Source organism: Salmo salar, chromosome 27, assembly GCF_965601325.2.
Source record: "Salmo salar chromosome 27, fSalSal1, whole genome shotgun sequence".
Taxonomy (NCBI): domain Eukaryota; kingdom Metazoa; phylum Chordata; class Actinopteri; order Salmoniformes; family Salmonidae; genus Salmo; species Salmo salar.
In genome coordinates, this window is record NC_138317.1 from 32,364,336 (window position 1) to 32,377,728 (window position 13,393).

General features: G+C 40.8%; 1 protein-coding gene across 9 annotated transcripts in view; it reads right to left on the reverse strand.

Annotated features, from left to right (window-relative positions):
* Positions 1-13,393, reverse strand: part of LOC106588897 (nuclear transcription factor Y subunit gamma) — a 59,036-nt gene that overhangs the window by 30,987 nt on the left and 14,656 nt on the right. The gene's annotated exons all lie outside the window — the stretch shown is intronic.

Here is a 13,393-nt window from a genome sequence, read left to right on the forward strand (position 1 = left end):
GGAGTAGTGGTTAGGGGTATATAAATGCTGTTCTGGTTTCTGGCCAGGGGTTAAACAGACAGTCAGCCATGCTGTTCTGTTATCTGGCCAGGGGTTAAACAGACAGTCAGCCATGCTGATCTGTTATCTGGCCAGGGGTTAAACAGACAGTCAGCCATGCTGTTCTACAAAATAACCTTAACATTAGGATGATCAAAAGTAATGCAAACACCATTCTTGCATACCAAATGCTGTGGGGCATTTGGTATGCAAGAATGGTGTTTGGAGGAGCACTGTGTACGGTGTTTGGAGGAGCACTGTGTACGGTGTTTGGAGGAGCACTGTGTACGGTGTTTGGAGGAGCACTGTGTACGGTGTTTGGAGGAGCACTGTGTACGGTGTTTGGAGGAGCACTGTGTACGGTGTTTGGAGGAGCACTGTGTACGGTGTTTGGAGGAGCACTGTGTACGGTGTTTGGAGGAGCACTGTGTATGGTGTTTGGAGGAGCACTGTATGGCTAAACATCTGGTTAACAACAGATTAAGAAAATGTCCTGGCACTGAAGTGAGAGATTTTATGTGAGGGGGGGCAAAGCAATTTGCTGAAACAGTTGCTTTTAGCTGGCAGTCTGCACAGATGATGGTGGAATGACCTGAGGCTTATCCTGCATATTACCGCTGCAAATCCCCTACTGTACTGAGAAACAAGCCAGAGAGAGAGAGAGAGAGAGAGAGAGAGCGCGAGCGAGCGAGAGAGAGAGAGAACAAACCTGCTTCATTAATGAACAAACCAGGGGGAGGGGAGGCGGAAGGAAGGAAGGACAGAGGAGAGTGTTGCTACAGGAAGTGGGGGGGTGGAGAGCGAGAGAGAGAGCAAATCTTCTCCATTAATTAACAATCCAGGGAAAGGGGGAGGCAGAAGGAAGGACAGAAAGGAGAGTGTTGTTACAGGATGGGGGGTGGGAACTCTTTCATATACCAGCTATTTCGTGTTTCAGAAAGGCATAAAAAAATAAGTAAAAAATAAAAACGTGGAAAAATAAAAGCCACCTAAAAACCTAGAGGAAGGTGGACCTAGAGGAAGGCGGACCTAGAGGAAGGCGGACCTAGAGCAGGGCGGACCGCAGGTGCTTTTATTTGGCCCCCCAAGTTTTCTGAGAAAAATAAAATAGTTGTGTGGAATTTTCATTGTTGGACATTAAAGATTGGAGAAACCCCAGGAAATCAGCTCTAAGTGATTTTAATTTAAGAAATGTGTTCCCAAGTATTCCCATGCATAATAGAGAGACGTGATCGTATACAAATGTAAGAAAGGTTTGAAATGATTATGTTTTAGTCAAACATATCTATTTGGGCTTCTTGCGATCAATCTGCAGTCTACAAATTATTTGTATTTATATTCCTGTCCCCTGACCATCCACGGTTGAATCTTGTTGATGATCCCTGACCTAGTGGGTCTTCACACATACTTTTTTGCAAAGATACCATTGGCTACACAAATTACTGCAGTGACACGTCTCGCCTGCTACCTCCGGAGTTAGAGCACGACACAAGCCTGACAGTTGCCCCCCTCTAAGCAGTGCAATGTAAACATAATTGTCTCATTGAGCCAACACTCAAAGTAAAAATTGTAATAGCAGAGAAATGTTTTTGAAACCGCTGGAATTTTTTTAACTTATTTTATTTAGTTTTACCTGAAATTGTAGTAACAGCCTGTTACATTCTGAAATTGCCACCGTAGCTTTAAATCGCAACAGTGGTATTTTTTGTTTTTCTTGACTGCACTGAGCCACCGACATCCACGTCCAGGCAAGAAGCAACTCTCAAGGGAATTATCAATGTTTTAGGTGCAATTTGCTTTTGCCTCTTATAAGGCCTAAACACTTCCATGATATTTTTAAATAAAGCCTGGTTTGTTAAGGTAACTTGAATTTGCTAGTGTTAGCATAATGTCAGCACGTTGATGTGAGAAAGAAATTATTTTGTTCAGCTAGTTATCAAGCTTGCTAGCTAACGTTACCTAGCTGTGTAGCCCAGGGTTTCCATTAGATGGCAATTGCTGGCTTTTGGTGTAAAAAAAAATGAAAAGCCGATAACTAAAACTGTTGCTGGCCATAATGACCTGTAGGGAAAAAAATGCTAAATAATGCTTTTTATTCATTGATGGAAATACCAGTCAATGGAAATACATTGGATCGTCATGCTTATCAGTCTACATGTTATTTGCATAATTTAGTGGAATTCAAATTCTCACACACACACAGCGTGTGAATGGGATTTCTCCTGCTGCTGGTTGCTGCTGAAGTAAAACATGTGCTTTTGTAAGCATTCAATGTGCAACAATTCTAAATGCAATCGTGTTAAAAACTATTTTGGTGCAAGATTAAAAAGAGCTACTATTTTTATTTCTCAACTGGTAATTGAAGCACACCTCCCATTCACCATCAAGTGCAGGCAACAGACTATCAGCACGTCACACAACACTTTACAATGTGAGCTGGAGGCAGTATGCATTTTGAAATCATACAGTACTTAATTGTTTAAACATTAATGTTTTATTTCATATTATGAAACATGTCTTACTCTGCTTCAAAGTAGGTTATTGGAAAAATCCCACCATGGAAATGTGGGGGCAATTCAATTGGAAAGACTTCAAAGGCTGTCCGTGAGTTTCAAGTTAGCGTGCATAATGTCAGCACGTGTGCATTTTCGCAGAACACTTTCAATTCAATAATATGGTTTTTCCTTTCTCAAAATCCTTCTCACGTGGTTCATCATAAAAATCTGAATTCAAATGAGAAAAATCTTTTTAAAAGTTTCAAAGTCAACTAATCCGAGATCACCAGCCTCTGCCATACGGACAGATTGATACACCGTGATCCATTGGCGGCTAAAGAAATGAGCGCATGGAACTCATAGCCTGTAGGCCAATGGCCAATGCAGCTATTGAACATTTCCAACGTTGCAGGAGCTGCGTTTACTTTGCTTTGTTCCGGGACAATGTGGACCGCGTTGACTTTCAATGTAGCAACTGCTTGCTTGCGGAGGACTACAGGAGCGAAGTAGCTACTCTTAGCAAGCAAGTAGCAAACCTACATAAGCTACTGGGGAACCCACGCCCACCAACTTTTAATTTTTCTTCCACCCCAGTAACCGGACGCTGCTCTGGTCTGGTGAAAGTTTCGCTGCCGTGTCAGCTCTCCACAGCCGACTGGCCGGTGCTAGGCAGGGTTTCATCCCTGAAGGGGTCTCCCCCTTCCCTGGGGAATGGAGCTGATCTCGACCCAACCAACCTGCCATGGAGGTACGTCACTCGCCGTGGAAGTCGAAGAAGGCGTCCTCTGGCAACGGGGGTCTCCATGGAGATGTTGAGCCCGGAACTGACACAGACCAGAAACAGCTTTGCCGCCCTGGATCCAGAGGTTCCGGCGCCTTCGTCGGTGGTGGCTTCCCAATTAAGATCGGATCCGGAGGTACCTGCGTCTTCGGTTCTGTCTCCCTTTCCGGTGGCTTCTACCTCAGGTTCAGATCCTCGGAGCTGCTTGAGAGACCGGGCCATTCAACATCACCAGCTGTCGTCATAGGCAGCTCTATGGTGAGAAACATCTCGGTCCCCAAGGGAAAAACCCTGTGCTACCCAGGAGCACGAGTACAGGAAATAACAAGGCTGCTTCCGACTGTTCTACCACAGATGCCAGGAGCCGACACTGTTGTAGTCCATGTGGGGTCAAACGGCATCAGGAGGGCTAGCTCTGAGCATTTGAAAAAGGATTTTAAAGAACTGATTATAGCATTAAAAGACTCCAAAAAACAGCCAATAATTTCAGGTCCAGTATCATCGTTGGGCCGCGAGTGTGAAAGATTCAGCAGACTGCTGGCATTACACATCTGGCTAAAAGACTACTGTAGCTCTGCTGGAGTCACTTTAATTGATAACTTTGACAACTTCTGGAAACAGAAGATACTATACAGGAATGACGGAGTCCATCCAAATCATCTTGGCTCCTGGACTCGCATTTCAAGGTAGCGTTGAAACAATGACTGTTAAATGATCCAAGACCAGCTCAGTTAATCCCTACCACTGTGACAATGAGTTGTCATAATGCTGCATCAAATGTACAGTTGAAGTCGGAAGTTTACATACACCTTAGCCAACTACATTTAAACTCAGTTTCACAATTCCTGACATTTAATCCTAGTAAAAATTCCCTGTCTTAGGTCAGTTAGCATCACCACTTTATTTTAAGAATGTGAAACGTCAGAATAATACTAGAGAATGATTTATTTCAGCTTTTATTTCTTTCATTCCCAGTAGGTCAGAAGTTTACATACACTCAATTAGTATTTGGAAGCATTGCCTTCAAATTGTTTAACTTGGGTCAAACATGCCGGGTAGCCTTACACAAGCTTCCCACAATAAGTTGGGTGAATTTTGGCCCATTCCTCCTGACAGAGCTGGTGTAACTGAGTCAGGTTTGTAGGCCTCCTTGCTCGCACACGCTTTTTCAGTTCTGCCAACAGATTTTCTATAGGATTGAGGTCAGGGCTTTGTGATGACCACTCCAATACCTTGACTGTTGTCCTTAAGCCATTTTGTAACAACTTTGGAAGTTTGCTTGGAGTCATTGTCCATTTGCAAGACCCATTTGCGACCAAGCTTTAACTTCCTGACTGATGTCTTGAGATGTTGCTTCAATATATCCACAGTTTTCCTTCCTCATGACGCCACATATTTTGTGAAGTGCACCAGTCCCTCCTGCAGCAAAACACCCCCACAACATGATGTTGCCATCACCGTGTTTCAGGGTTGGGATGGTGTTCTTCGGCTTGCAAGTGTCCCCTTTTTCCTCCAAACATAACGATGGTCATTATGGCCAAACAGTTCTATTTTTGTTTCATCAGACCAGAGGACATTTCTCCAAAAAGTACGATCTTTATCCCCATGTGCAGTTGCACACCGTAGTCTGGCTTTTTTATGACGTTTTGGAGCAGTGGCTTCTTCCTTGCTGAGCAGCCTTTCAGGTTGTGTCGATATAGGCCTTGTTTTACTGTGGATATAGATACTTTTGTACCGGTTTCCTCCAGCATCTTCACAAGGTCCTTTGCTGTTGTTCTGGGATTGATTTGCACTTTTTGCACCAAAGTACGTTAATCTCTAGGAGACAGAACACGTCTCCTTCCTGAGCGCAATGAAGGCTGCATGGTCCCATGGTGTTTATACTTGCGTGCCATTGTTTGTACAGATGAACGTGGTACCTTCAGCCATTTGGAAATTGCTCCCAAGGATGAACCAGACTTGTGGAGGTCTACAAAACATTTGAGGTCTTGGCTGATTTCTTTACATTTTCCCATGATGTCAAGCAAAGACGCACTGAGTTTGAAGGCAGGCCTTGAAATACATCCACAGGTACACCTCCAATTGACTCAAATGATGTCAATTAGCCTATCAGAAGCTTCTAAAGCCATGACATAATTTTCTGCAATTTTCCAAGCTGTTTAAAGGCACAGTCAACTTAAGTTATGTAAACTTCTGACCCACTGGAATTGTGATACAGTGAATTATAAGTGAAATAATCTGTCTGTAAACAATTGTTGGACAAATTACTTGTGTCATGCACAAAGTAGATGTCCTAACCGACTTGCCAAAACTATAGTTTGTTAATAAGAAATGTGTGGAGTGGTTGAAAAACAAGTTATAATGACTCCAACCTAAGTATGTAAACTTCCGACTTCAACTGTACATGATCATAGGGGCATTGGCAAACACAATGCAAGTAATTTAATTTATGTACCCCTAATTGCACCAATAACATCTGTTTATCCTACAGCTATTGTAAGCAGTAATCATGAGCATATAAACCAGAGTTACACTGTTAGCACTGAGGCAGTTAGCACTGACCACTTTATGTAGCTCACCCTGCACTATCAGTTCCAATGTAAATAACCTGAGTAAGTCTACCTCTGATAAGCTTCCCAGTAATTCATTAAAAACAATCAAGCAACCCAGAAAAGTGCTTTAAAAAAGCCCATATTAACATATGTAGCCGAAGAAACAAGGTCCATGAAGTCAATAACTTGTTTGTAACAGATGACATTCATATTCTGACTATCTCTGAAACTCACTTAGATAATACCTTTGATGATACAGTGGTAGCAATAAATGGTTATAACATCTACGGAAAAGACAGAAATTCCTACAGAGGCAGTGTTGAGGTCTCTACTCAGATCCACATTCCTGTAAAGCTTAGAGACAATCTAATGTTAAATACTGTTGAAGTAATACGGTTCCAGGTTCATCTACCTCACCTAAAGCCCATTCTTGTGGGTAGCTGCTATAGACCATCAAGTGCTAACAGTCAGTATCTGGATAATGTGTGTGAAATGCTTGATAATGTATGTGATATCAACAGAGAAGTATATTTTCTGGGTGATTTAAATATTGGACTGGCTATCATCAAGCTTCCCACTCAGAAAAAAACTTAAACAGGGTAGTTACAAACAGCACAGGAATTAAATCATCAACATATATTGATCACATTTTACTAACGCTAAAGATATTTGTATTAAAGCAGTATCCAAATCCATAGGATGTAGTGATCACAATATAATAGCCATATCTAGGAAAACCAAAGTTCCAAAGGCTGGGCCTAATATAGTGTATAAGATGTCATACAATATGTTTTGTAATGATTCATATGTGGATGATGTAAAGAATATTTGCTGGTCTGTGGTGTGTAATGAGGAAGACCAGACGCTGCACTTGACGCATTTATGAAAATACTTATTCCAGTTACTAATAACCGCGCACCCATTAAGAAAATGACTGTAAAAACTGTTAAATCCCCTTGGACTGATGAGGAATTGTAAAATTGTATGGTTGAGAGTAGAGGTCAACCGATTATGATTTTGGTACCGATTATTGGATGATCAAAAAAAGCCGATACCGATTAATGGGCCAAGGTTGTTTTTTTGTTGTTGTAATAATGACAATTACAACAATACTGAATTAACACTTATTTTAACTTAATATAATACATCAATAAAATCAATTTAGCCTCAAATAAATAATGAAACATGTTCAATTAGGGTTAAATAATGCAAAAACAAAGTGTTGGGAAAAAAAGTAAAAGTGCAATATGTGCCATGTAGAAAAGCTAACGTTTAAGTTCCTTGCTCAGAACATGAGAACATATGAAAGCTGGTGGTTCCTTTTAACATGAGTCTTCAATACTCCCAGGTAAGAAGTTTTAGGTTGTAGTTATTATAGGAATTAAAGGACTATTTCTCTCTATACGATTTGTATTTCATATACCTTTGACTATTGGATGTTCTTATAGGCACTTTAGTATTGCCAGTGCAACAGTTTAGCTTCCGTCCCTCTCCTCGGTCCTACCTGGGCTCGAACCAGGAACACATCGACAACAGCCACCCTCGAAGCAGCGTTACCCATGCAGAGCAAGGGGAACAACTACTCCAAGTCTCAGAGCGAGTGACGTTTGAAACGTAAAATTCTGGCAAATTAGTTTGCAACGAGCCAGGTGGCCCAAACTGTTGCATATACCCTGACTCTGCGTGCAATGAACGCAAGAGAAATGACACAATTTCACCTGGTTAATATTGCCTGCTAACCTGGATTTCTTTTAGCTAAATATGCAGGTTTAAAAATAGATACTTCTGTGTATTGATTTTAAGAAAGGCATTGATGTTTATGGTTAGGTACAGTCGTGCAACGATTGTGCTGTTTTCGCAAATGCGCTTTTGTTAAATCATCCCCCGTCATCCCCCGTTTGGCGAAGTCGGCTGTCTTTGTTAGGAAGAAATAGTCTTCACAGTTCGCAACGAGCCAGCAGCCCAAACTGCTGCATATACCCGGACTCTGTTGCAAGAGAAGTGACACATTTTCCCTAGTTAAAATAAATTAATGTTAGCAGGCAATATTAACTAAATATGCAGGTTTAAAAATGTATACTTGTGTATTGATTTTAAGAAAGGCATTGATGTTTATGGTTGGAGCAACGTGTACCTAAGCGATTATATGCAACGCAGGACAGGCTAGATAAACTAGTAATATCCTCAACCATGTGTAGTTAACCTCTCTTGGGTAGGGGGCAGTATTTTCACTGCCGGATGAAAAACGTACCCAAATTAAACGGCCTACTACTCGGGCCCAGGATCTAGAATATGCATATTATTAGTAGATTTGGATAGAAAACACTCTGAAGTTTCTAAAACTGTTTGAATGATGTCTGAGTATAACATAACTCATATGGCAGGCAAAAACCTGAGAAGATTACAAACAGGAAGTGCCCTCTCTGACCATTTCTTGGCCTTCTTTATTCTCTTTATTGAAAACAGAGGATCTCTGCTGTAACGTGACACTTTCTAAGGCTCCCATAGGCTCTCAGAAGGCGCCAGAACGTTGAATGATGACTTTGCAGTCTCTGGCTGAAAAACAGTAGCGCATTTGGATAGTGGTCGATCTGAGAACAATGAGACGGGTGCGCGCGTGCACGTGAAGAGTCCATTTTAGATTTTCAGTCTTTGAACGAAAACAACGACTCTCGGTCGGAATGTTATCGCTATTTTACGAGAAAAATCGCATAAAAATGTATTTTAAACAGTGTTTGACATGCTTCGAAGTACGGTAATGGAATATTTTGAATTTTTTTGTCATGATATGCGCCGGCGCGTCACCCTTCGGATAGTGTCTTGAACGCAAGAACAAAACGCAGCTATTTGGATATAACTATGGATTATTTGGAACCAAAACAACATTGGGTGTTGAAGTAGAAGTCCTGGGAGTGGACTTCTACGAAGAACAGCAAAGGTAATCCAATTTTTCTTATAGTAAATCTGAGTTTGGTGAGTGCCAAACTTGGTGGGTGTCAAAATAGCTAGCCATGATGGCCGGGCTATCTACTCAGAATATTGCAAAATGTGCTTTCATCGAAAAGCTATTTTAAAATCGGACACCGCGATTGCATAAAGGAGTTCTGTATCTATAATTCTTAAAATAATTGTTATGTTTTTTGTGAACGTTTATCGTGAGTAATTTAGTAAATTCACCGGAAGTTTTCGGTGGGTATGCTAGTTCTGAACGTCACATGCTAATGTAAAAAGCTGGTTTTTTATATAAATATGAACTTGATTGAACAAAACATGCATGTATTGTATAACAATGTCCTAGGAGTGTCATCTGATGAAGATCATCAAAGGTTAGTGCTGCATTTAGCTGTGGTTTTGGTTTTTGTGACATTATATGCTAGCTTGAAAAATGGGTGTGTGATTATTTCTGGCTGGGTACTCTCCTGACATTATCTAATGTTTTTCTTTCGTTGTAAAGCCTTTTTGAAATCGGACAATGTGGTTAGATAAAGGAGAGTCTTGTCTTTAAAATGGTGCAAAATAGTCATACGTTTGAAAAATTGAAGTTTTTGGATTTCTGAGGTGTTTGTAATTCGCGCCACGCTTTATCATTGGATATTGGTGAGGCGTTCCGCTAGCGGCACATCTAGATGTAAGAGGTTAACACTTTTTTGGTTACTACATGATTCCATAGTTTTAATGTCTTCACTATTATTCTACAATGTAGAATAAGAACTACCCTGGGATGAGTAGGTGTGTCCAAACTTTTGAACGGTAGTGTACGTACATACATACATATGGGGCGGCAGCGTAGACTAGTGGTTAGAGCGTTGGGCCTGTAACCGAAAGGTTGGTGGATTGAATCCCCAAGATGACAAGGTAAAAATCTGTCGTTCTGCCCCTGAACAAGGCAGTTAATCCATTGTTCCTAGGCTGTCATTGTAAATAAGAATTTGTTCTTAACTGCCTTGCCTAGATAAATAAAGGTAAAACATACATACACATATACATATATATACATATATACATATATATATACATACATATATATATACACATACATATATATACATACATATATATACATACATATATATACATACATATATATACATATACATACATACATACATACATACATACATACATACATAAATACATACATACATACATACATAAATACATACAAACATACATACATACATATAAAATGCAAACTAATCACTTAAAAATCATACAATGTGATTTTCTGGATTTTTGTTTTAGATTCCGTCTCTCACAGTTGAAGTGTACCTATGATAAAAATTACAGACCTCTACATGCTTTGTAAGTAGGAAAACCTGCAAAATCAGCAGTGTATCAAATACTTGTTCTCCCCACTGTGTGTATGTATATATATATATATATATATATATATATATATATATATATATATATGCCACACACCCCTCTACTTCTTGCCTCAACATTTATATTATACTCAAGACATCTTAACACATTTTTAGATGCTATATACTGACAGTATCAACTCAATAATCAACTAGGCCTATTGCCACGCGCACTGACCAAATTGTGGGGTTCCCAAATAGGCATAGGCCTACAAGCTTGTGCTCTGAAACAATCCAAAGAAGCTAATGATCCTCAATTACTCTGTGGCTAAGTCATGCTTTCTGGTGAATGATTTTATATATTTCTGTATAGACAGGAGTTATTATATAATTTATTTACATTTACTTCCCCATTGGACCCACCGCTATGCCATTTATCTCCTGTTCTATTGGTTTCATTTAAAACTTTCTTTCGTTGTCCAGAAGCCAAAGGCCTTGTCATATTAGTAACCCATCCTAGTCGTTTCATCTTTAGTTTCCAAAAGAGAACTTCATCTGTCACATACGGAACCGCTATCAGGTGCACTGTTTAGAATGGTGTTTTCCTGCGAATTGCATTTTGGCAAATGTTTGAAAATTACATTTTATTGGCTGCTTCATTACATGATTTACATGTTAAGATTAATTACCATAATCTAAATATGATTTCTGGCATTCTGAGCATCGTGGGTGGATGTGTTATGGACCCAGTGAATATTGGTGCGGGAAATTTCTCAAACGAACGGTAAATTAAAATCTTCCAGGTCACGTTATCCAGCGCCACCACTGAAACACTGGTGTAGCCTAGCTATAATATATCAATGACAATGTAAGATAACGTTAATATTCGCATTGGAGGGGTAAACGTTCATTACTGATATGCTGACGTTAATTGATAATGTGTATTTTCAGCTAATTTAATTTGTATGGCTGAGACAAACCCTTTAATTGTCTGCACATTCTTGTGAATTGTTGCATTATTCAAGTGTAATATGGTTTTGTTGGATTATTCAATATTGTAATATGTTTTAGAAGGGCTCCCGAGTGGCGCAAGCGGTCTAAGCTGCGGCATCTCAGTGCTTGAGGCGTCACTACAGACACAGCCTAGAATCGAACCAGGGTATCACAACCGGCCGTGACTGGGAGTCCCAAAGGGCTGCGCACAATTGGCCTAGAGTTGTCCGGGTTTGGCAGTCATTGTCAAAAATAATTTGTTCTTAACTGACTTGCCTAGTTAAACTAAAGTTAAAGAAAAAACGTAAAAATAAAAAAATAAAATGTGCTTGTATTTTTGAATCGTTTGTGTTTACTGGCTTGCGGCAACTGTGATATTTACGGTCAATTTCAGCTGCAGACCGAGAAAGTCGAGTTGCCAGCGACAATGTAAGGTAGGCAAGGATGTAATGTGAACTCAAAAGTAGAAATCTCTATAGGCATTCCGCTCCTCAGAATCTCCATCTCTCGTAGTTGGGATAGGGCCCTAGTCATGATTTCTGCATTTTCAAAAGACCCTGTAACCAAAATACAGGTATAGAGTCTGTGTGAATGGTGAACACTTCAATTGTTTAACACCTCCTTAATTTGAACTGAAAACAGCCCCCGTGGATTAACAACACCCCTCACAATTTGCCAGTTACACACTGATATGAATACAAGGGGCATACCTGCAACTAAGTGGTAAATATGAAAAAGAGAGAGCGAGAGAGAGAGAAAGAGACACACACAAAGCTCAATGTTCCCTTTTCAATTGTGGTACAGGGAGAGCAGGTCGAACAGAGTAGAGCTGGTTCGAGGGTGGTTAATGATTATAGAGCAGCTCTATGGTAGTGCAGGCAGACTTGCCTAAACCCAAGCCTCCATGATGACACCTGACAAGGTCACTCTGCAGCAGAGGCCTTCCCATGACTTGTGCGGCTGGTGCCTGCTGCCTGGGACGTTTGCTTACTGACACTGTTTAGAGATAAACAGGCCAGGCTATCAGTTTTACAAATCCGTTTTTACAACGAGCCGGGCTATCAGTTTTATAAACACACAACAGAAGAGAGCCCTCAGGGCTGCCGGGCTATGCCATGCACACACACACACCCCTGAATAAAATAGGCTTACCAACACAAAAACATGCACACACAATTGTCCATCCTAGATGTGGATCATAAAACAGTCTCACCGGCTTCAATCCTGGCTGCGCTCAATATGAAAAACTGATTCTAGATGTTGATGATTTAGCAATGGGGCATAAAATAACAATACGAATGCAACTTAAAACGCTCAACCAGAGCCAGCGCTCCTAGTAGCCAGGGACTTTAATGCAGGGAAACTTAAATCAGTTTTATCATATTTCTATCAGGATGTTAAATGTGCAACCAGAGGGTAAAAGAACTCTGGACTACCTTTACTCCACACACAGAGATGCATACAAAGCTCTCCCTCGCCCTCCATTTGGCAAATCTGACCATAATTCTATCCTCCTGATTCCTGCTTACAAGAAAAAATTAAAGCAGGAAGCCCCAGTGACTAGATAAAAAAAAAAGTGGTCAGATGAAGCAGATGCTAAGCTTCAGGACTGTTTTGCTAGCACAGACTGGAATATGTTCCCGGGATTCCTCCAATGGCATTGAGGAGTACACCACATCCAGGGGCGGAAATCCCGGGGGGGACAGGGGGGACACGACCCCCACATCCTGGGAAAAATGTGATTTGTCCCCCCCAATATATCACTGAAACATAACTATGTAATTTAAATAATATTAATAATACGCAATGAAAGCAATTGTGCTGATTATAGACACTTAATAGCGCGTTAAGTTTCAAAAGATTGCGACCCCCCCACCCTTTTCCTCACAATGGTTTGATCCACTGGCAAGGTAACAGAGGGGTCGTGTCTACTGTCTGAAAGGCACTCAATGAACGTAACTGACGTAAAGTTAATCCAGTCAATCGCGCACACACACTAGCTGAATATGCAGAGCTAGCGCGCAAATATTAACTATTAAGCTAGCTAGTACCTATTCCATTTATGCGGCCTCGTCAAAGATGGAATCTTTGCTATCGTCAATTTATTCCGAGATCAGCATGCAGACCCTGCCTCACACAGGAAGCGGCGCAGGTCCTAATCCAGGCACTTGTCATCTCCCGTCTGGATTACTGCAACTCGCTGTTGGCTGGGCTCCCTGCCTGTGCCAT